Source organism: Furipterus horrens, unplaced genomic scaffold (genome assembly GCF_987537825.1).
Source record: "Furipterus horrens unplaced genomic scaffold, mFurHor1.1.pri manual_scaffold_10, whole genome shotgun sequence".
Taxonomy (NCBI): domain Eukaryota; kingdom Metazoa; phylum Chordata; class Mammalia; order Chiroptera; family Furipteridae; genus Furipterus; species Furipterus horrens.
This window is the reverse complement of record NW_028327180.1, coordinates 14,139,534-14,164,631: the sequence shown is the minus strand read 5'-3', so window position 1 is coordinate 14,164,631 and position 25,098 is coordinate 14,139,534. Positions and strand designations below refer to the sequence as shown.

Sequence of the window (25,098 nt, the reverse complement as noted above, 5' to 3'; positions counted from 1 at the left end):
CCCTGTACCCAGAACTGTAGAATGCATACTTTCAAATACACATGGAACAGCTACCCCAAATGAATAGAAGGAGCCATAAAACAAATCTCTATACATAGCAAAACCATACAGAATATGTCCTTTGATCACAGGATCACTAAGAAATCAATAACAAACATTTTGTTATTAAAAATGATACTTTTAAATAACCCATGGGTTAAAGAAGAAACTACAGTGAAAATTAGAAAACTTTTTTAACGTACTGATTATAAAAATATGACAAATCAAAGTCTGTAGGATGTGGCTCAATTCACACTTAAAGGGAAGTGTAAACTCTTAAATGCATATATTAGAAAAGGGAAAAGAGCTGAAAACTAATGTTCTACATATCCACAAGAAAAAAAAAATTCCAAAGGAAGTAGAAGAAAATGAGAGAATATTTTTTTTATTTTTAGAAAGCATAGTAGAAAACCTATGACAATTGTTTCTTTGAAAATACTATGAAAATCTATGAAAACCTATGAAAATCAAAGTTGGTCTTTGAAAACACTACTAAAACTGGGTAAACCTCTAGGAAAACTGGTCAATGAAAGAGAAGGCACAGACTACCAATAACAAACAGAAGGGAATTATTGATCCTCAGAAATTAAAAAGGATAATGATAATGAACAGCTGTCACAGCAAACTGGACATGTCTACTCCTGCTTCATGGTCATTGATCATCTTTCATGATAAGAAAATAAGGAATTCAATCTTCTGTCTTCCTATCATTGGAGTTCAGCACTGTACCTGGCACAGAGCAGATTCTCAGTAAATGTTTAATAAATGATTTAGCTCCCTGAGGAAATGAGGAAGCCAAGTGTGGGGCTTCAACTTTACTCAATGTTAAGTATGAATATTATTAAATATAAATATTACTCAATAGGCTACACAGGGAGTCAGTTGTTCCCTTTTTTTTAAAGTACAGAGTTTTACCCAAATTTACCAGTTCTTTTCAAGCTGGTATTATTTTCACTTAACAGAAAAGAGAACAGGAAACAAAATTATGCTATCATCAAGTCATGCTTGGTCAGCGTGTATCTACTGAAATGATCATTTACTAAAGGTTAGTTTTGCAAAAGAAGAAGACAACTTCTATCTAGTCCTCTCTCTAGTCACAATTGATGAAGGGAATATATTTCTTTTTATTCTACATGTTATTCCTTCTATTCCAGAAACTGCTTTTTAAAACATATTTTAGCCAACGATTTTCCAACAGGGGGGATGAGCGTACACCAAAATCACTTGGGGCTACTTCAAGCCCTATCACTGACGGGTGTGTTATACTAACAAGTAAGTGCGCTGAGGGGCAGGGAGAGGTTAAGAGCCAGAATTTCAGACCTGTGTTTTAACTACTCAAACGGACATTCACTGAACAACACTGGACCGGGTGCCAGCTCATCAGGAAGGCCTGCAAGGATGCGCAGAATTTTGTGAAACAACAGAGCGAACATTTCAAGTGAGCGATGCCGAAGAGACTGTTCCCAGCACTTCCCATCTATTGACTAACTTAATCTCCACAATAAAACCTTCCATATTCTCTTTAATTTACAGGTAGGGAAAGTGAAATGTACAAAAGTTGAATAACTTGCCCGAAGTTTATGTCCACAGCTGGGGCAGAGCCAGGGTTTGAACCCATGTTGTCTGGAGCTAGAGCCTCAAGTTTTTAAACCACTTTTCCAAATTGCTAGTTTTGACAGACAGGTTCAAAGTGGTGGGAGTCAATACGAGGCTGATTGAGAAGGGCAGGGGCAAGGCTGGGAAGGGCCTGTGATACATCTTGTCCTGTAGACAAGGGGCCGGCTTTAAATCAGAACATGGAGATGATTAGATCTGTTTTAGAAAGCAGCTAAGGTGATATCCTCAATACAGGAAGCCTTCCCCACACAGAGAACAAAAAACAAAAACAAAAGATACTGCCTCCAAATACTGCAGAGGCCAGCTGGGGCGTGAATGTCTTGATGCCACTCACAAAAATTAAAGTGACAAGATCACAAACCTTGGCATACAAAGATGCAGAGATGAAGCAAAATGCAGGATGACTGCTATTTTTTGCCTTACCGAGTTAAGCTTTTTTTAAAAAAAATATACAGTCAAATAAGTCCTCTACCTTCCATTAGGAATTCAAATGAGTCCATGATACTATGGCCTTGGCAAGACAACTCATTTTTTCTGCCCCTTTTTGTACTTCCTGCTTTAGTTTATGTCAAAAGTTAAGTGGCCTTATCAGTTTAAAGTGCAAAATAAAAACATGAGTCAGCAAACAGAGATTTCCTTCCCTCTTCTCCAAACACAAACATTTCACACTGACAAAAAAAAGAGCTTCATCTAGTCAAGAAGCCTTAAAACTATGGAGATCTTTGTTCCAGTAACTTGACTTCTAGAAACTTACTCTAAGGAAATATTCCAAACTAGAAGAGGTAAAAGATTTTTTTTGTTTTTTGTTTTTTAAGATTTTGTTTATTTATTTGTAGAGAGAAGGGAAGGGAGAAAGAGAGAGAAACATCAACCTGTGGTTGCCTCTCGTGCGCCCCCCAGTGGGGACCTGGCAGGCAACCCAAGCATGTGACTGGGAATCGAACCAGCGACCCGTTGGTTTTTGGTTTGCAGGCCAATGCTCAATCCACTGAGCCACACCAGCCAGGGCTGGTAAAAAGTTTTTGTACAAAGGTTTTTATCGGAGCATTATTTATTACAGGGAAAAAATATCTAATAATTGGAAAATAGTTATGTAAGTTATAGTACAATTCACTCAACAGACTGTTACATAAATGTTAAAAATTATGTTTATAAAAACTACATAATAACTTGGAAAACACCTTAAGCGGTGTGTGTGTTTGTGTGTGCACGCGCGCGTGTGTGTGTGTTTGGAAGGTTAGTAATATCTCTCCTACTTTTCTAAACTTTCCAAACCCTCTTTAATAAAAATCTTTAATTTTCTTTTTTTTTAACAAAAGCCTCTATATGTAATTTTCTAATTACAAAACAATACAACTCAATTCCATGAGCTGAAGCCACACACAAACTCTACGCAGACATCAGGTTGGATTTGTCCCTGGCTGGGGAGGATTTCTACAAGCACCACCAGAAGCCAAGTGAGAAAAATATGCTTTGGCACTTGGAGATTTAATTTTTTAACTCATGTGGTATTCCTTCAGGTTAAAAGAAAGCAAAAAAAAAAAAAAAAAAAAAAAAAAAATTAAAACTACCTTGAACTGCTGTGTAACTCGCTTTCTATTTAAAGGAAGCCTATTTAGCCAACTGCACAACGATGGGCCTTTTCTTCTTCTTGGCATCACCTATAAAGCAGCATGTAATTATCCAACTGTGAGAATATCAACAAAATATACTCTGCCCTTCACTGTCCTTCAGATTCCAATTTTTCACAGAAAGTTTTAAAAGGAAATTATTCTAATTTGTATCTGAAGATACATTTTTTAAGAAGGCAGGGGAGGGTAGCCACCAAGTGTTACAATCCAAGGCCCTTTAATAAAGGGATGAGGAGAGGAGACAGATAATGACCAAATGCCCTCTGTAGCTTCAGAATAGCGCCATTTACGATTCTTGCACTGGCATGGAATTCAGTGAGCTAGACAAAATAAATGATCCCATTAAATATTGAGATTAATTAAGTTATTCAATAAAAATAAACATAAAGTATAGGCTCTAAAAAGTGCCTGGGGAAAAAAATTAGACTCCTACTACCTTAAAAAAAGTAACTGACAGAAGATAAATGATCTATTTTCAATGAAGCAAGCAACTCACTTTTTAAAATTCACTTCTTGTTCTTTGGTTCATTACTCTATCTTAACTCGAATGCTAAAACATCAAAGCGTAAAGATCAAAAGAATTAAGGAACTAAAATCACAGGTTTCACTTTGGAACTGGTTAACAGTTGGTTGAGTTATTTAAGAAAAAAAAAAAAAAAAAGACAACTTTATAAAGATTATCGCTCTTTAAAAATGTTTGAGTCTGCCCTGGCTGGTGTGACTCAGTTGGTTGAAGTGTCCTCCTATAAACTGAAAGGTCACAGGTTCGATTCTCAGTCAGTAAATAAACTGTGTGCATATTTCCTGACTTACGCCACTAGCCCACTAGCTTTCTTCTTAAACAAATGATCTTGGTAAAGAAAAAGTTAGACTTGAGCTTCCAGAGAGAGCTACAGAGGTGTTTCAGAGAAATCATGAGCAAACTGTATGTACTTTTACTGTGAAAAATGAACAAAGCAAATAAATGCTCAGTGAAAATGGAGCTGGGAAGCGAAGCCGCGCAAGAGTGGGGCTCTTGTGCACATACCACTCATTCTCACTTACTTACATATCCCAGCAAGAAAAAGCTTACTTTAAACATTCCAGCAAGAAGAGTTTCTCCTTGCCCGGCAACAACTCAGCCAATGAGAAGCCGCCAGAAGCCCAAACTCTCGTTCTCTCCCAATAAACTTCTGCTCAAAACTGCCCCTCCGAACTTCCTCCCTTCCTGTATTAAACAAAGGCACCCTAAAAATTCCTGACACATAAAAATACATAAAATCACAGAAGACTAGACACTATAGATTAAGGTTTAAAAAATGCTTCAAAAGGTGAAGGCCTCAAAGAGAAACATTCCAGATAGCCAATGCCAGTAAACATTTGAAAACGTAAAGAACAATCCATCCTTAAACCAAAAATGGCAATGAACTTTATTCTTAAGAGTAAAATGGGAGGGTGGGTATCATAACCATATCTGTTAGGCCTAAATAAAATTAGACTACAGAATTAATCCAAAGGCCTGAAGAACTGGGAACTTCCAAACTTTTGGTAAACTAATAAATCTAAAATACCTATTACTTAAAAGTGAGCAGCAGGCAATCCACACACTGGCTTACAGCAGGATGGCTAAAGCAGAAGCTGTGCATATACATACACATTTCCAGACGGAGAAACCACCCTATGAGCAGTTCCCGTGAAAAACTGTACAGTAGCCTGCCCCACCCACTTCTTTTAAGTGAAAAGGTGAGTACAGTTGGGATATTCGGAGACACAGACCACATTCACTAACTTCTATTACAGCATACTGCTATAATCGTTTTATTATTGTTAATCTCTTACTGTGCCTAATTTATACATTAAACTTTATCTCAGGCATGTATGTACAGGCAAAAACATCTATGTGTAGGGCTTGGTCCTAAGGTTTCAGACATCCACCGTGGGGGCGGGTCTTAGAATGTATCCCCCTTATATAAGGGGGAACAAAACTACTATACAATGAAGGCAGATGGAGACAATACTCTGGAACAAGTAGAATACAACTCTAAGTGCTGCCAAGTCTAAACAGTTCCTAATACAGCATAAAAGATTATACACTGTACAGATCCTTCAGGAAAATGATGCATATTTATCTACTCTTAAGGAAAACAGGAAAAAGTTAAAACTTGCTACACAAGTATCAATGGCATTACAATGGATATAAAGAGATGGGCTTTCTCTAGCTACAAGGTATTTGAGTCTCAGGAAACACCCCAAAAGTTAACAATGCTCTGTGATTTGGTTTCAACAAATAATCTATTCAAATGTTTCTTTTCCCCAGTAATTCCCTAGTAATTCAAGGAACTTGGTTTTGAAATATTTGTATTGTCAGAGGTAACAGGTAAAGGGTCTCTGCACTTCTTTTTCCTCTTTTAAAAGAGCAATTAAGCCCTTGACTCTCAACCTTTCTCAATTTCGAATGGGTCCAGAATAACCAGATGTACCCCACCACCAACCAGAAGGAGAGGTTGGGGGGGGGCGCTTAGAACAAGAGGACAGTGATAACAGATAAAACCCCTCTCCAATTCTTTTACAGACTCGAAGGCACTTTTGAAATAACCTACTTCACTGCTTGGGAGGTGGGCTAAAAGGAGCTCTACTTCACCAGAGTCCTCAGAAAAAGAAAATGTACATAAACAAAATTCCTAGGCAAGAAAGCAACAGGAATGAAGAGCTACTGGAAGTCAGAGAAGAATTCTCAAACCAAAGTACCAGCCAAGTCCTGCTATCACCAGCACCTAGAAGTCAGATTTCACTTTCCTGAGCCTCTTACCAACTTTCTAAATATGTGATTGATAACAGAGTAGTTTGCCATTTTCTCATTAAAATTATTTTCAGAGATTAATTTCCCAAATCTGGAGAAATCAGGGGTTGAAGGTGGAAGAGAGGACAAGCTCTTGAAATCTTGTTTAGTAAGGTAATTAGGCAGGTACTACTGCCTTTGAAACACATCTTCCTGGCAGTGTCTCAGGTGTGATTTAAGTGACATGCTAGCAAGAGTTGCCATGTGGTCTCTCAACAGTGTTAAGTGAATGGGAATCTTGGGATTGAAAAAAAAAGGACTACCACATAGACTTTGCATTCAAGCTTAACACTTGTAAAATCACCACAAGCTTTAATATTTCAGTCCAATGATTTCAAAAACAGCATCCGATGGATGAAAGTGAAGCGAGAAATGGACAGATGCCACAAATACATGTGTCCCCAAGGACAGAACTGTATGCAGTTCACAGATTCAGTTGTGCCGAACGTGCTGTTGAATATAGCTTCATTGTGTCAGAAAATTGTTTAAGACAAACGTTCCTTCAGGTCCAGCTCTGCGTACACAAGTCCATCCCTCCATCCTGACACACCTGGGCTGCTTGGAGGGCACCTGGTAAATTTTTCTTAATCACAGAGATTGCATATAGAACAGCAAGTGTCAGTTCTGTTTCGCTTCATTAGAAAACTATTTGTTCAGTTAGGCAGACTGAAGGCACTTAAAGGTTTTCTTCCTGTCCTCAACAACTTCAACAAACAAACTTGGCTTCTTTCTACATCTCCTTGCCACTTCTTCTCAAAGTTGTACAACATTCCCTAATCCCTCGATTCCCCAGTTCTTAAAATTCATGCTTGGCATGAAAAACTGTCCTTCAGCACATGGGAGCCTTGTGAGACAGCCTGGTCCTCATTACCTACCCTGATAAAAGTTTTGAGTCACTTCAACTCAAAAATCATACTGAGCCATTGACCTGTAAGTGCATTCCTCAAACACAGGATACCGAAGACTAGAGGCATTTAAAATGTTAATTTTATTGATTATAAGAGGGGGAAAGTCTACAGTAGTTGTCTTAGAAAAAACAACTTTCTTTGCTTCACCTTTACGTGGAATAGTAATTTGACAGATTGCAAAGTGTGGTAAATTTCCTAAGTGGCCAGTTATGAATGATTCATCATTAACAAATGAATGAAATTAATTTGAGCTATTACTATGCAAGGATTCTAATGTTTATTTTCACAAACATCTTACTGACTCCTTACAGGAGAGTTCAAGGTATGTATCATTATCTCAATTTTATTAATAAATCTGAGGACCAGAGGTTAACTAACTTTCTCGAGACCATAGTCTAGCAAGTGGTAGGTCTACATTTTAAACCAGAACAGATAGTAAAGTCTATTTAGTCAGGTTTAAAAAAAAAAAATCCAAATGTCAATTTCACACATGAAAATGGAAGAAGCTAGAGGAGGAAAAACCTGCCCCTTTTATTTAAAAAAAAAAAAAAAATCCTGCTCTATTTCATTTTTGGAACATTTTTCTCTTGCTCCATTGATCTCACAGGTGCTGTTTATGACAACAAAAATGCACATCTGTAGGGCTGAGCTGACAGGCACAAAGCAGGACAGCCTGAACCCTCTCCCTATATTTAGATCCTTCAGCTCAGAGCCTAATTGAATAATTTAATCTGGACCCTCTAGAAGGGAAACACATCCATATTCATCACAGGCATCAAAGGAAACATCTTTACAAGTTATATCCTTTTACAAACCAACATATGGTCTCACACCATTCCCCCAATTGTTGAACTCCTCCTCTGGGAAGAGCATGGAATTTTATTTCTTTTTATCACTTGAAAAAATCACTTCCCTCCTAATTCAGTAAAACTGGGTGGAGGCCACTTCCTCCACAGGTGAGAGAAATAAAACTTGTTGCTCTGTCATTGTCAGGAATTTTAAAGTTAACCATTTATTTTATGTACTTTCAAAATGGGAACAAAAGGCAGACTAAATCTGGAATAAGAAATCAGGGCACATTCTGAAGACTTTCAAAATAAAATCCCTACAAGGTTTCGGCCCCGTGAAGATGTTTCTAAATGAGAAAACAAGAGCCCTTCTCTTGGAAGAAGAGGTAGGTTTGATTGGCAACTTTCCACTTAGTAGCTGTACCGTGAACAAACACTTCTCTGAACCTCAGTTTGCTTCTCTGCAAAATTCTGATTCTAATACCTATCCTACTGGGCTGTTATGAAGATTAAATATAAATATGTAAAACTGATCTGAAGATTCTAACATACTAAAAAACATTTTACTGAAAGAGTAATTTCACAACTAAGAAAGCTAACTAGTATTTTATACAAAAAAATTGCCACAAATTTTGTCCTAGTTTTTATCTGTTCAGTAAATTTCTAACTTTATTATTATTTTTTTAATGATAAAAAGAAAAGCCCATAAGCACCACATTCAATTCATCTGACCAACACGTGTATTGCGCCAGACCCTCTTCTAAGCACGGGACACAGCACTGAACAAGAGGCAAAAACAGTAATTTTTAGCTCTGACCAGTGTAGCTCAGTGGGTTGGATGTCATCCCGCAAAGTGAAAGGTCACTGGTTTGATTCTCGATCAGGGCACATGCCTGGGTTGCAGGTTCTGTCCCGGTCAGGATGCAGTGAGAAGCAACCAGCGATGTTTCTCTCTCTTTCTCCCTCCCTTGCCCTCTAAAAAAGAAAGAAAAAAAGTAATTTTTACAAAGTCTATGCTTTCCTGACACCTCCATTCCAGTGCTTATGGAAGGCCTCGCTGAGAAGGTGATATAGTGTATCCGAATCCAGGCCTGAACAGGTGAGGGACTGAGCCAAGCAGCCGCCTGGGGAAGCGCATTGCAGAGGGCAAGGCACCGTCCTGGGGCAGCAGGGTGGCTGACATGCTCACACAGCAAGGAGTCCAATGGGGCCGGAATGGAGTGAGGACTGAGTAGCAGGAGACCAGGTCCAGGAGGGGAGGGGAGCGGACAGAGGAGCCCGAAGGGACTTGTTCGCTCTCGCTCTATTGAAATAGGAACCACCAGGAGCTGGGAGTGAGCAGGACTACAAGGGCTTGCTGGGTTGAGAACAGATGGAAAGGATGGAAGGAAGAAGCACTAGGAAGACCAGTCAGGAAGCTACAGCAATTGTTCCCGTTGGAGAAGATAAAGGTTTGGATCAGTGTGGCAGAAGGGGTCAGATTCTGGATGATACATTCTGAAGGCAGAGCCATGAACAAATACTTCCCTGCCTATGTCAATAAAGAAGATACCTAACCATAATCCTGGAGAAATCTGTTCAATTTTCAAAAATGAAAAACCCCATATTATGGGAACTAGGAGACGGAGTATGTTAGCAGGGGGATCAAAGGTCAAGAACAATCACAGGAGCAGCATGGAGAGAACAGAGACCAGAAGCTAAAATCTTGTGGGAATGAGGGAGAGCGAGGCAGGAAGTGAAGGGAAGTGACTGGTACAGCTGACCAATATTCAAAGCTGGGTGTCTTCATGGAGGTTACCAGGGTTGACATGACAATGAAGAGGATGCCCACACCTCCAGCCCTAGGGTGGGTTAGAAGAGAAAGCAGCCAGGACCTCAGAGAGCTCCAGGGAAGCAGCGCCCTCAGATCAGCTTCATCTATGCTCACGATTATTCACGTGCCAGATAACCCAGATGTCTAACAATAAGGGAATGATTAAATAAATTACGGTACATCCGACAGTGATGTAACTGTTACAAAAGAAAAAATAGACTTTCATGTCTAACACAGAAAGAAAACCATGCCATAATTGTTCAGTTTCTTTAAATTGCAGAATATATAGACTGCAATCGCATTTCTAAAACACAAACAGAAACAAAACCTGTACGTGTACAATAAATACATGTGCATCTTTTAAAGGCCTGGAAGGAAATAAAACGGAGGTAGTGGTTACTGTTAAGAGTGAGCCAGCCGGAGGGGAGTGCAAGACAGCAGACCCATTTTTTAAAAATAATCAATTACTGTTTTCGATTTTAAACCCCAATAACAAAAATAAAGAGATTTCGTCTACATGGCCTTGGAAGACAGTATTATGACTAAGAGATAGCAAGACTTATCTTTTTATAAAAAATATAATAATTGAAAGTGTTTCTGTACAGAATGGAATATCACTGAACCTGAACTTTCAGAAAAATTTATTTCCGTATACAGGGTTGGAATACATGACCTAATTCTGGGTGAATATGATATGGGTGGGAATATACTTTTTTATTAAACAATGAATAAAATTCAATTTTACAAAATGCCATAATGTAACAAAAGGTAAGTTTCCTTCCCATTCTAGTCCTCTAGGCCCCTTTCCATTAACAATTTAAATTTCCTTCCAATTTTTCAGTGCGTGAATCGTACCCAAAAGGTGTCTTGTTCTATTCAAGTAACTCGAGAGCAGTTTGGTCCTGTCCCTTTCCCAGTACATAAATCCGTTACTTAGAAATATAAAATAACTTCTAAAACCCAAAGTTTACACAATCACTGAAACAAACATGGAGATCAGCCAGATTTCACTCTCCTCCACATGACAATCAATGACATCCTGTTTTCAATCTGCCAAACATGGGGCTGGACTCCACACGTTCACTTGGCCGAAGCGCAGAAGCCCTCTTCCAGAACTCTGAGCACCCTCTCCAGCAAGAGCGAGAAGCAGCAAAGGCCACATCTTTCACCGGGTGAGAAAAATAATGTTGGGTACAAGCGAGCATCACCTCCATCATCAGGTGAGACCTGCCCCATAAATCCTGCCTTCGCTGCTTCTGATCACGCGTGCAGGGCAGTTCCATCCGCCTTTCCGTTCACCCGCCCCACAGCAACTTAGGAGATCAATCAGAATGGAAAACCCTAACAGGGCGCTCTTAGCAGGCTTCAGAGCCCAGGTCCTCCTTACACACAGTTCAGCTCCTAAGACAGCTTTAGTCTCCACTAATTCGCTATTTAATTCAACAATTCTTTAAGTGCCTACCACCAACATAAAGGTGCAGTGGAAAGAGAGTGAGTAAGATCCACCCCCCAGCACTGCCCAGATCACAGGTATAAAAAGGGTGTGGGGAGGGACAGAAGAACCCCAGTATGAGGCTGACAGTGATTAAGAGCCACATGCCGTGTTCAGGCCACTTCAGAAGAAACATACGTGCAAGGGAGAGCGGCCAACACCCCGTGCCACTTTCTTGCCACAACTACACCTCCCACTGTCCCGGGCTTTGTGTTGTGATACCCACTGTGCAGTGGAAATCCAAATGAGTTCCACTACCAGCCAGTGGAACCCATGGGCGTGAATGATGGGATGGATAACCCAAAGCAGCCTTCATAAAATTAGCCATTGCTTTCGGTATATATTTTGCTTTATCAGAGAAAGCTTTTTCTGGATTCCTTACCACAGTTTTGCTTACACTGATCATAAAACTATGATATACTCCAAGGACACAGTAAATTCTAAAAAAATACTTGTTCAAGACTCAAATATTTCTGTAGAAAATCTATACGTGGATGACAGTTAACTACAGTGGTTTTATTATAGTATAAAACTTGCAAACACATCTTATCATATAAATCACCCCATCTTCCTCTCAAAGTTCACAAGCAAAAAGCCTTTACAGAACGCCTGAAACACTCGGGTTTAAGAACTCAATAAACTCCCACATCACCATCACCCCCAACTTCAAAGGCAGAGTAGCCATGCAGGTGTTTCTACGGAAGACATCACACAACTCTTGGTGTCTCCATCAGTTTTCAATGCAACTCAAGGGCTAAGCATCAAATATCACCACCAGCACCACCACCACGAAGCACCAGGCTCCCTTCTGGGCCATTTACACCTAGGAGCTCTCTTCATCCTTCCAACAACCCTATATGGTAAAGGCTGGTTCAGAGATGATGGAACTGAAGTGCAGAAAGGTTAAGGAGCTTGTCAGGGCCACCCTGGGGATGATGTTTCTCTCCCCTCACCCTTCCCTACCTCCATCTTCTCTCTCTAAAAATCAATAAACATATCCTTGGGTGAGGGTTAAAAAATCGGGATAAATAAATAAATAAAAAGCAAACCCATGTTGCAAATGGAGCTTGGGTGCCAATCATTTAAATAAGTTAATTTCGTTCCCAGTTAACAGAAGAACATTTTAAACCACTCAAACATTCCCTCAAGCTTGAACAAACCAAAAAGAAGTCCTGAGCACACAAACATGAGCACAGGGAAAATAAAGAGGTTGTTATTAATTATGCCAGACAGCAAAGCCAGCGGACAGGCAACAAGCAAAACAGGAAGCTGTGCTGGGGGAGGCAAGCCCCCAGGAGCCCCTGTCCTGGGCTTTCATAGGCTAAAATGTGTAACTTCTAAAGCAACACTCCCTGCATCATCCTATACCTTTCAGGAAAAGCTACTCTCTCTGATACAATGTTCCAATGTTCACCTTCTCTCTCCAGCTCAACTTAAAGAGCCTGCGGGGCAGGGCTGACCAAGGCATCCCGGTACAGGGTCCCTACTCCAGTGAGTCACTGAGAAAGAACTTAAGAATGGGGGGTGGTAGTCACAGGCCAGGTGCTGAGCCTGTAGGGGAGACGGAAAAGCCCTCCCCCCTCAACTCTGAAATATTTACAGATCATTTAAAAGAAGTAAGATGGTGAGGCAGACGATGCTGACAAACTTGATTCTGTCTAGTGGCTAGGCAAGACTTCACTTACTGCTGAGGAAACACTGAGTGTACGTAGGTAAGGATGCCACCAATAACCAGCAGATTGTTTAATGGCAGCACATGTAAAGCCTTTTTATTTTTTTATCCTCACCTGAGGACATGCTTATTGATTTTAAGAGGACAAGGAAGGGAGGGAGGGGAGAGAGAGAGACGGGGGGGGGGGGGGGACGGGGGGGGGTAGAGGGGGACGGGGGGCGGGAGAGAGAGACATCAGTTGGTTGCCTCTTGGATGTGCCCCAACTGGGCAGGACGAACCCACAACCTAGGCACATGCCCTGACCAGAAATTGAACCTACGACCTTCAGGTTTACAAGGACGATGCTCCAACCAACTGAGCCACACCAGCCAGGGCTATAAAGCCTTTTATACACACAGAACCCTAACCATTATTCATAAGAGAAAACCTAGCAAATTAAAGGTTGGTGCCTCTTTAAATTTTTCTCACTTTATAAGAGGTTTTACTACATGGGAGAACTTTTCTCGCTTTAACACCTTATAAAGTAGTCCAACTGAATCATCAAATTCATATTCCAAGACCATCACTGTGTCTCATGTGAATAAGAAAATGTCACGATAAAGAAACTCCAACACTGCGACTCAGGAAGGAGAAGACAAGGCCCGTTTCCATCTGCTCCCCTGACCACTGGAGCCTTCGAGACTCCTCATTTGTGCCAGTTAACCAAGAAGCTGCATAGAACTGATGGCCCCTGAAGTGAACCTCCCAGGAACGCCAGCTTCTCTTAGGAGGCAGGGAAATTTTGGTTTCCTTTCCTCCCATGAGAAAGGCCCAGTTTTCTCAGACTGATTCGAGTCCACAAAAAGGAACACAAGAAAGGAAAGGAGAAGAACTCATCCCCATTCCACTGAAGAGTCTGATCCAGGACATGGCAGGACATTTTTAGGGTCATTCGTAGTTTGCATCTGGTCTGTTTGTGAAACTGCGCATGCCTGTCCTTGACCAATTTTTCTAGAGCAACAGTGTTCCCTATTCACTTTAAAAACTTCTTACCAAGAATAGTAACTTGCTGCAAATTTGTTACCTGAAAGATGGTGTGAGTGGTACTTGGTCATTTGCGGCCACATAAATGCTGTCAAATCTACAAGTTTTTCCTTTCTGGGTTCTGCGTCGGGAGCCCTGTTTAGAAGGGGCTGGCTGTGAATACCTCCCCACCCCCTGGAATGGCACAAATCAACCCCCCTTTCCTTCTGATACTATGACAAAATTCCATGCCAGAATCTCTGTGAATATATATTACTCTAATGAAAAAAAAAAACAAGTTTAACACTAATGAATGCTATAAGAAGTCATTGATAAATTCAGAATACTTATTTTGAAAGCTCTAGGCCAGTGATTTTCAACCAGTGTGCCACAATCATTTTTAAAACATGCAATATCTGACTAAATTAGTCAGGGGCACCGACTTCCTTTCCCTCTATTGCCAAATAAAAAATTACAACAGCCAATGCAACAATACCCAACCAGTGTCTATCAAAATTATACCTATTTTCTGTCAGATCAAAATTTTAGTAATTAGCTTGTGCATGCCACGAAATGAAAAAGGTTGCAAATCACTTCTCTGGGCAGTTTCGATAAGTTTTAAGCATTAACAGGCATTCTTCTCTTAGTTCCATTTCCATGCTTTTCTTAAAAACCTTCATCCACAATGTCAGGGAAATGCTCCATCTACAAATTCCCAAAGTTGGTATTTCACAATGTCATTACCGGCATCCCCATTGCTTAACTCTTCCCAATTCATTTAGTCCATTAGACTTCTTGTAACCTGTGACCCCTTATCTAGACTGGCTTCGATACTCTCTCATTAACATTCTAGACTCTACAATCCCATTGATTTTTATAAATAGCTAACGTTTTCTGAGTGCTTCTTGCAGGCCAGCTCCCAGGCTACGTCCTCTGGGTCACTGGTATTTCAGTGACTGGAAGGTGCACCTCCCATTTTCACCTCCGAAACCAGGAAACTTATAATCAATGGCATGGCATGTCTAATTGCCAGTAGTGCATGAAATAATGTCTCACGATTGGCAGCCTCTTAGATTAGGTGAAATATTAAAGTATAACTCATTTCATTTGCCATCAATCGTGAGGCTAGTACTGTTACCTTTCTTTTTTTCAGATAAGGAAAACTGAAATACAAATATTAATGGTCGGTAGCTTTCCCAGAGTTATAAAAAGCAAGTTAAATGTTGGGGGCTTGGACTCAAACCCAAACATCCAGATTCTAGAGCCTCATTTCTTAACCGATTAGCTATCCCTAGGCCAGAATAATCTCTACCAACATTTCCCTCCAATCTTATTATCAAGTCACCAAGTTATACTGGAAGCAACAACGCCCTAGTCTTCTCTGCACCCACATCAAACTTCATCCCAGGTTTCCCCCTACTGTTTAGACTTTGAATTCTCCAATGCTCCTTCCAAAACTTCTCCATTATTCTAATCTCCCAATACCATGTGCTGACTCCCCCACCTCCCCATCCCAATGAAGGGACCTGCCCCTACCCTACCGGGAAAACCAGCACACGCTGGCATGGGCTCTGCCACCTGCTTTCCTCTCTGAGCCCCGTATCCTGCTTCTTTTTCAGGCAACTCTCCCACTCTGCGTGGCTAATAGTTCATCATCAGTGGTCAGGACCAACTCTCCCGCTCTGCATGGCTAATAGTTCATCATCGGTGCTCAGGATCACCAACTCCACCAATCTGTTTTCTGTCCATTAACTTCTTTCCTTTGACCTTCATATTTTAGCAAGAGGTCTCATCTATTTTAAGCTAAGTTATGAGGGAATCTGAAGAATCTAGTTCTTACTCCTTAGTACACCAAGTCTCTCTGCCTCAATAGCAGTCACTTGACGACCCCGCCTGTGCTCCCTCACCATGAACCATACAGGGACGGCCCTTCTGCACTAGTCCTGGCACCTCTGTTCTCTTGGCTTCCTGGGGTAGCCGCTCCTGTGACCGCACACCTTTCTTCCAGTTCCTTCTTTTGTCCACTTCAAACATACCACTCCCTTCTCCTAATTCCTCATCGTGGATTTCAATGGAAGAATCAGCCTGCCAGTTCTTTGTTCCTCTGTTCAGGATTCTCTCAAAATACCCACCATTCTTAGAAGTTCAACCATCATTTCCAAAGTCAATCATGGCTGGGAATCTACTTAAAGCTCTGAGCCCTTCTCTAAGCTCCTGTTAGGTTTGCATCTCCAACCTGCCTGTAGAAGACCGCCTAGATACCCCACCTAAAATTTAACCCATCAATTCTAATTCATCATTCACATAGACTTTCTTCCTTCTACAAGGTGTTCTTCCCTATTCTTAAGTAAAAGCTTGATTACTTTTCCAGCCACTCAGGTTGGAAACTTAAGAATAGCCTCTGCCTCCTCTCTCTCCCATTACTCTATAGCCAAACAACCAGCAAGTGTATTTTTACTCACAAAACCCACCTCGTAAGACAGATAAATCAAATAGCTTTCTTATCATTTCCCGACATATGGACTCTACCCCATCCAATCCAAACTGCATGTTCCAACACCTTCAGGGACTTTCACCGCATCCTTATTCTGGCACTCTTAAGACCCCCAAAACGGTCACCCCGATTTAATGTTTCTGAATCTCTCTCCCACCTCACCACCCTGGGCCCCATCAGGAATGCCTCCTGTGGTAAGGTAGGGCTGCTCAGCAGCCTCTATTGTCATCTATGCTAGCCACACGTGGCTATTGAAACATAAACGAACCGAAATGTAACACGTAGTTCTCGGTGGCACTAGCCACATTTTCAGCGCTCAGTACCCACCCACGTGTGGCCATGGCCGTAGTGTTGGACAGCGCAAACACAGAACAGTGCCACCACTGCAGACAGTTCCGCCGGACAGAGCGGCTCCGAGCCCCAACTCTGACGTTACCTCCAGCGTCTGCCATGCCCTAGCGTGTCCTCCCGCGCCACAGCGGTCCTCACGTGAGCTGTCTGTGCAACTTACTCCTAGGTCACCTTGCAACGGCTCTGGCAATGTTGCTACATTTATTTTTAATTTATCTACTTTTTAAAATCCTCACCTGAGAATATGTTTTTTAAACTGATTTTAGAAAGGAAGGGAGAGGGAGAGAGAGAGAGAAAGAGGAAAAGGAAGGGAGGGAGGAACGGAGGGAGGGAGGGAGAGAGAAAGAGACAGAGAGAAACATTGATGTGAGAGGAAAACAGGGATGGCTGCCTCCGGAATGTGCCCGGACAGGATCAAACAGCAGCCTGCTGGTGTAGAGGACGATGGTCCAACCAACTGAGCTACCCGGCCATGGTGCGTTTAATTTTTCATTTTTGTGTCTTCTCACCAAGGACTGAGTTGCTCCGAACTAACAAATAATCAATGAGTAATGAAGCATATCCTTATGGAATACTGCATCAAAATTATGAAGAGCACTTTTAAAATTTCTTTTCCATTAAAATGACACATTTCCTTCCAATCTAAACAAAAGATCATGCATTTAGCTAACTAAATAATTTAACTTTGTGCCTAAATATAATACTTAAAATAATTAGTTTCCTTTTTTCTTGAAAGAAAAAAGCAACCGAATTCTGAAATACTTCCACTTTGCATAAGAAACCGCAAGACAGACAAGGGAGGTAAATGAATGAATAGTTTGAGTAACTATACACTATCTGAGATTATAGGAAAAAAAATATATAGTACCGCTGCCCTAAAATTAAGGGGATACTACAACTAAAACATTAAAATAATGTATATAAATATACTTTTGAATCAAAAGCTAAACTACTCTCTCTTCCTCTTCCCAAACATGACGTAGGACTGTATGCGCTTTCAGGGTGGGCAATAAAGGAGATGCCTCCATCTGTTATCAAAGCACACCCTGTGGACGTGGGTAGCAGAAAGTAAAAGCAGGGCGCCCAGGTCATTGAAGACACGCAGGTGTGGTAACAGACGTGCTGGGAGAGGGCGGGGAAGCTTGCAGCCCTGCTCCAGACCTTGCCCTGCGCCTCTCTTCCATCTGACTGTTCCCAAGTTGCATCCTTTACAGTAAGCCAGTAATAATTAAAAACAAACAGAAAAAGAAAAACCACATATACTTCTATATTACAGAGAACACTTAAGCAGCCTCAATGCGTTTTATACTTTAGTATCAAACTTTCTACCTTTTTATATTTAAATTATCCTTTTTTTCCTCAGACCTTTCCAATTCTCTCCCTAGTACTCCACAGCCCTTTCCCTAAATACCCCGAAACTTAAGCTTTTGGTTAAAGATATGATTTGTTTCTGAAAGTCAGGACAGGAGAGTCATATAGAACTGTCTGACTTTATTTGAACTTCGTACAATCTTGAATCACCCATTTATCTTCTGGTAAGGTCCCACTGACTAAAGTGGACATAGAACTTTTCCATATCTAAAATGAAAAAAAAAATCAAACATAACGTTGAGGTTGTCAGATTTGATTCCTACCCAGTATAAACAATGTTAGGCACAAAAAGTCAGTATCATACCCCCAAAAGTTCTTCATTTCTCCCCTCCCCAAATTACAGTACACTGGATGTGCTCAGAACCAAGCTTCAGCAGCGTGGCAAGAAAGAACAAACAAACAAATGAGAACTTAAGTACCAGAAGAGCGACCAGTTTCTGGCTTTCCCTATGGTGATCGCAACATGGGGGACTTTCAGGAGATCCAGCTATCTTCTCTGGGCCTCAGATTGCTCCACTTGATAGAAACCGACTGGATTAGAAAATCCTCAAAGCCGTTTTTAACACTAAATAGCTCTAATCTCTGTAAAGGAAATTACAAACCTGAATGCTTATGAACGGACTTGGCAAGGCAGACCGATGAGGTCCTTCACCTGAAATATCACGCAAAGTGTGTACTTCAGTGTACACACAACCTTACCAGGGCACAGAAGCATTTTTGGATTGGAGGGCGGGAGTAAGAAGGTATAGGACCCCTGATTTCGTTAAGATTCTTAAACAGCCCGTATTAAAAAAAAATAATTATGAACAACTGAACTGTAAGGCCATACGAAAGTAGACATTAAATGTAAAAATATATATATACATATTTTTCATTATTTATTTTTAAGGAGAGGGAAAGGAAGTGAGAAAACGAGGGAGAGAAACATCGACATGCTAGAGAAACAGATCGGTTGCCTCTTGCGCGCCCCCAACTGGGGACGCAGCCCGCACCCCAGGCATGTGCCTTGGTTGGGAATCGAACAGCAACCCTCTGGTTCCCAGGCCAGCATTCAGTCCACTGAGCCCCACCCGCAGGGGGGAAAAAAAAAATTGAAGGAATTTGCAATGAACTGTTCTTATCTCAAGGTGCAGTGTTTACCAGCTCAGAGAAGAAAAATTTGATGAGATAAACTGAACTCCTAGAACTTTCTTCTTCAGTACCATCAGCTTGTGGCTATATAAGAAAAACGCCATGGGGTAAATAGCAGGAATTATCCAGAAAGGCAGAGATAAAACTAGTTTGGCTTTGAAATGCATGAGTTTTACATCAAGTTTATTCTTCCAATTACGTGCTGCTTCCATACAAATTAATATTCTGTGTCCTTTCTTGCAAACACTTAAATGGAGAGCACCAAGAAAAGCACATCAGCACAAAATTTGTCTAAAGGCCTACAAAATAAAAGCAAAGTCATGTCTATACTGGAATAATAAAGTCCAGCAGAACAACGACTGAGTATCCTATGCAAGTATATATATTTGTATATGCATAAATATAAATACATATATAGTTATAAGTAAGACTCTTACCCTAACCACTAGCTACGTAGCCAAAGGCAAGACAGTGAAGCATTCTGACCTCAGTTTCTTTACTTGTAAAATGTGACTTAACAGCAGCACTTAGAAAAGTTCTGAGGCTTAAATGAAGACCACAGTATTAAAAACAGGGCAACAGCCCTGGCCTGTGTGGCTCAGTAGTTTGGAGCTCCAGTGTGAGGTTGGGGAGCACTGTCTCCCACAGCGATGTTTCTCTCCCTCTCCCTCCTTCCCCTCTGTAAATCAGTAAAAAATAAAAAGGTGAGGATAAAAATAAATAAAAATTCAAAACAATGAAACAGAAAAAATGAGCTCTAATTATTTCTCTACATCAAATGAGAACCTCATTTTACCCCATAGCTTCAGCCAGCACATCTCAACAAGCAGCAACAACTGAAATCTCTCTTTTTGACCTCACAAACCCATCAGTAGAGGGATCAAGCAGAGAAGTTGCTGCAAGATGAGCAGAAAAGGAGGAAGAAGAGAAAGAAAATCCCAGAACAGCATGTCTAATGGAGCCTGCTACCGGGATACGCTATACAGTGCTATCCAACATGGCAGCCACAGGCCACACGTGGCCACCGAGCACTTGAGGTGTGACCAGTGTTAGTGAGAAGATGGGGTTTTTATTTTCATTTAATTTTTATTAATTTTAACTTAAATACCCACTTGTGGCTAAGGCTCCCTTATTGGACAAGACAACCCATGAAGTGAACAGGGGTTGCCAGAAATCTCAGTAAAACACTCGGGTCTTTTCCTGAATTGCTCTTGTGTTCAATTCAATTATCTTTGTTTTCAGTGGAGACCTGGTTACTATGACTAGTTAAAACACTAACATGTCAGCTGATATATCAATACAGGGCAATTCAGTGCTAATAAAAGGATCAGAGATAAGAAGTATGTGGTCCTCTGATATTTTAGAAGGTCCCAAAGGCCAAGTTAAATTGAAGTGCACACGAAGCATGATTCGGTACAGGGCTCAGAGCTGCAAAGGTCCTAATCGGCACTTCCAAAGCATCTGTTTCTTCACCACCAAATGGAAAGCTACTTTAACACGCAGACTGAACACCCGTGCATTTATCTTCAATTTTTTTCAAAAATTCAGAGTTCTGTAAGCCTTCAAAAACACCAGCAGTATTCCTGGCCAGTTCAGCCTTTCCACTATAAACAAAATCTCTGTACCACCCATATCTGAGGAATAATGCCAGACTCTTGCTTAGCTGCCCCTGTAATATGGTTTAATTATGATGACTGAACTAATAGGCTGACATCATAGACTTTTACAGGCTGACCCCATGTCATCCTGATGTATCATTTTGCGCCAGTTCAGTGCTGTAAATCAATTTAAGATCTCAAGCAGGTTGAAAAGGCTGGTAATAATGCTTTCTCTGCTGCCTCTGGAGACTCTACATTATACACAACTTACATTATTTATAAAGCTTCAATGATGCCTCCATTAGTCTTGTAAGACTACACAAATGAGATCTTTTATACACACACAACTTGGCCCTGATTATGTAGGCGACTGCAGCTTAAATATACCCGTCTAATTACACTCAAGTTCATTCTTTTTCCAATCAAACCAAGTTACTAAGTTTTATCTTTAACCCAGAATTGCTAGAAATCAAAATTACAATCTGAAATTTAGTTCTGAATACATGTATTTGGGAAAATGAGACTTACTTCTGCTTGCTGCTTTAATGAACTTAGAAAAAAAAAACATTAAATTTCAATAGGTGTAAAAGGTTAACACATTTTTAATTGCCTAAAACGGTCATTTCTCTAATGCAAAGGTCATCAGCTCTTCAAGGGTATAAAACCAAAGGATAATGCAAAAAGGAAAAATGGATTTGGTTACATACCTATGGTTGGAGGGGTCAAAACTAAAGCAAGGACATATCCCGACCCTCAGAAGAAACCCGATCCAGCCTGGATCCCCGGAGGCTCTGGCATCACCCACCTCTAGAAAATCATCTCTCGCGACCCTGGTTACAGTTTCCTAAGAATTGCAGCATCACACAAATGCACACCACCTGCACAGAAATATCAAATAACTGCAAATGGGAAAGGGGGGGGGGGCAAACACTTAAATCAGTACAGCATATTGAAGCCCGGCACCTACATAACAGTAACATTGATGCACAATATTTACACTAATTGAAAATGCTGGGGCAGTAAACACTGCTTCCGCCTCTGTTCTTTTTCAATAGTGGTTCGAATACAGCTCCTCTACCTTCAATAAAACGTAAAAATGGTTATCATCAACAAGGTGAAAAATCAACATAGGCAGAAAACAGTTTTCTCATTGTGTTCTCGAATGCAGGCATGTTACCCACGACGGGCCGGCTGGAAGAGCAAGAAACGTTCCGAAATAAAGGCATTTGTCAGAACAGGAAACATCCAGAAACCGTGCAACTTCTGAACCATTCCACCTACTTGGAAACTTCCGATACAGTGGGAAGCAGAGACCCCCCCGGAGGACGAAAAAGGCCGGGTGTCACAACGCTCTAGAAAACGATGCTTTCCCGGGAGATGGTTCCCCGACCCACCTCGTTTTCGGAAGGGAAGCGCCCTCCCGGTTATCTCGCACCGCGTAGCGTATTTAAAAATCGTACGCGCCTCCAAATAAACAGAAGCCGCAGCTACTGCCGTTGTGAGATCCGGCAGGCATCCGTCCCTCCTCCCTTCCTAAGGACATCAAGGAAGCGCACTCCCTTTAAGCCTTCATATTTATTAAGCAACTAGAAAAACAAGCCCACATCTCTTTCTCTGTCTCACACCCACCACCCCCAACTTCTACAGAAACAACCCCGAGAAACCCTACCGAAGCCAGGGAGCGGAGTAAAGGAGCAGTTGTTCAACAGGGAACTCACAAATACACTTGCAGTGAGGCAATCGAATCCGGTCAAGGGAAAGGAATGAGACGACACTTGGAGGCGCAGAGGGGTGTAGGCGGAAGAGAAAAAAAAAAAAAAATACGCGCAGCCGCCGCCGCCAAATCTTTGAATAAATTAAGAGGGAATTTCGGTACGAACTTTCCTTGACCTCCACCCAAGAGGCTCGTTGGGGCAAAGAAGGAAACCTGCCCGGGAGGCAGAGGGGCCCGGGGCAACGGGTGTCCCCCCAAGTGCGAGATCGGCTCCCAGCGCGTAAAGGGCAGCGCCGACGGCCGGTGGCACTCCGGCTCCCGCAAGGGTGGCCCGGGCCAGCGCGGGACACAATGGGCCCGCGGGCCGCACGGACGGGCCTCGGCCAGGCTGCAGAAAGGGAAAGAGAAACGGGGCGCAGGCAGAAAGGGAGAGGGCCGGGGAGGTCCCGCTGGGGTAGCGCTGGGGGCGAGCCGCAGGCGGAGGAACGCGGCTTCCCCACCGCAGACCCAACAAAGACGCGAGGGGAATCCCGGTCGAGCCCTGCCCAGCTGGTTGGGGCGAGCGGAGAAGGTGGCAGGTTCGTTCCTCCGAGCGGCCGGGAGGCGCCATCATGGGGAGGAGGGGGGGTCCCCGATCCGCCCCACGCGGGAAAGAGCCCCCCTTCCCCACCGCGACTCGAGCCCGACCCCGACCCCGGGGACCGCGGCAGCCTTGCGGGCCCGCGCCCGCCCCGGCTCAAGCGGCGGCGGCGCTAGAAAATCCAGGGCGCTGAGGGGAGACAGCGGGGACCCGGCAGAGGAGAAAGTTGGGTTCGGGTCTGTTTCGTTTTACCCGGTTGGCGGCAAGCCTGTCCGCGCGGGCGCACGAGTGGCCGGGAAAGTGGGGCGCCTGGTCCGCGGTCCGGGCGGCTGGGCGCTGCGCTGCGCTCGCAGGCTCCTTCCCCGCGCTTCGGCCCGGACTGAGCCGCTCGGCCTCTCCTTCCTCCTCCCGCCTGCCTGCTCGCTCCCGGAGCCTGGATTGATCTGGTCGCGCTGGCGTCAGGGAGTCGGAGCCGCCCAGCCTCCACTCGTCCGCTGCCAATACCCGGCGTACCCGCCCGCCTGCTCGCTGCTCACACGCGCACCCGCACGCCGTCTCCGCCGCTGCTGCGCGGCCAGCGATCTTAAATCCTGTCCCCTCCGCCCCAGGCGAGGCCCGCCCTACTGATTCCAAAGGGAAAAAAATGCTCCGCGCCCTGGGACCTCCCTCCCCCTGCCTTCTCCAGTCCTGGTGAGCGGACTTGGCGCAGTATCTGCAAGTGAAGTTCTCTGTCAGGGTTTATTTTTGAAATGCTCATCCGCACGTCCACCGCGCCCACCAGAACGTACTATAAACGCAGTGCATGATGACAATTACCTTTCCAGAGTCGCCTATTTATGTCTAGTTTTCATTGTCTCTCACCTACCCCGCAATGATTTGCAAGCCCCAGAAGTTTCACGGACCCAGAATCGGTTAGCCTAGTAACTATTGCATGTGCTTATACTAAATCCTGAATCAATACATGTGTTCTGGGCCAATTCGGGATCTAATGATTCCAGCAGGTAACCTCGTTGCACCAATGACAGATGCCACAATAGCATTCTAAATTTTTGATCCAATTTCCACAATCTTACTAGATGACACCCCTCCCCCCAAAAAACAAATACCTGGTCTGCATAGACACTGAAAATTACCTTTTTGTTAAGAATTAATTTTTCTCGTGGCCAGCTCTCTGGAAGATGGCATGAAATCTTGGATAATTACCATAATGATGAGATATGTTTAGAGACAAAGAATTATTCTGAGGAATAAATTTTATATGAAACACAAGAATCGCTCCCACCCAAATAAAGAAAATATCAAAGACCTCTGTAAATTAATGGTACTCTCCCGTTGTTCACATTTCATTTGAAATTCTTATTAACTACTTCATTATTTCTGCATTCTGTGTTTAATTATCCAAAGAAAATGCAACAAATCCCGTAACACAAAATACCGTTTATAAATTATAGATCAGAATATTTCTGCTAATTCCTTAGTTAAAACTATTCAAGCACTTACTGGTCAATTCTTGGGCCTCGTCTTATTTTTCCTAAAAGCAGCATTTTGACATAGTTCAGCCTTCTCTGCTCCTTGGAACAACAGCTGGAGTGAGCCTTGTTAAATGCCACTCAGATCAGGTCACAGCTCTGCTCAAAACCCTCCCTTGATAAATAGAAGGTGGTATCTCCATACAAGGGAACATTATTCAGTCATAAAAAAGAATTAAATACTGACACATGCTACCTATACAAACCTTAAAAACATTATACTAAGTGAACGACGCCAGAAATTGTATGCTTCCACTTACTGTACATGCGATATCCAGACTAGACAAATCTATAGAGACAGAAGGAATGGTGGTGGCCTATGTTTGGGGAAATGGGGGAAGTTAGGTGGTGATAGCTAAAGTTTATGGGGTTTCTTTCTGAGGGTAAAGAAAACATCGTAAAATTAGTTTGTGATGGTAGTTGCAAAATTCAGTGGGTATACTAAAAAGCCGTTGAATTGTACGCTTTAAATGGGTGAGTTATGTGGTATGAGAATTTTAGTTCAATAAAGCTTTTTCTTTTTTTTTAAGCATGACATCTCAATGCAGT

The 25,098-nt window shown here is 42.3% G+C and overlaps 1 protein-coding gene across 5 annotated transcripts in view; it reads right to left on the bottom strand.

Annotated features, from left to right (window-relative positions):
* SMAD1 (SMAD family member 1) overlaps nucleotides 1–23,598 on the bottom strand; it is a 54,987-nt gene extending 31,389 nt beyond the window's left edge. The window contains exons 1-2 of one of the 5 annotated variants that reach the window (XM_090287881.1): nucleotides 23,273–23,598; nucleotides 8,695–8,776 (exon numbers count right to left, since the gene is read on the bottom strand). The gene's annotated coding sequence lies outside the window, so the exon portion shown is untranslated. Of the gene's footprint in view, nucleotides 1–8,618; nucleotides 8,673–8,694; nucleotides 8,777–22,395; nucleotides 22,414–22,444; nucleotides 22,463–23,272 lie in introns of those variants that run through there. The other 4 variants (XM_090287880.1, XM_090287883.1, XM_090287884.1 and 1 more) reach the window with 4 other exon arrangements.
* Nucleotides 23,599–25,098: the final 1,500 nt, after the last annotated feature.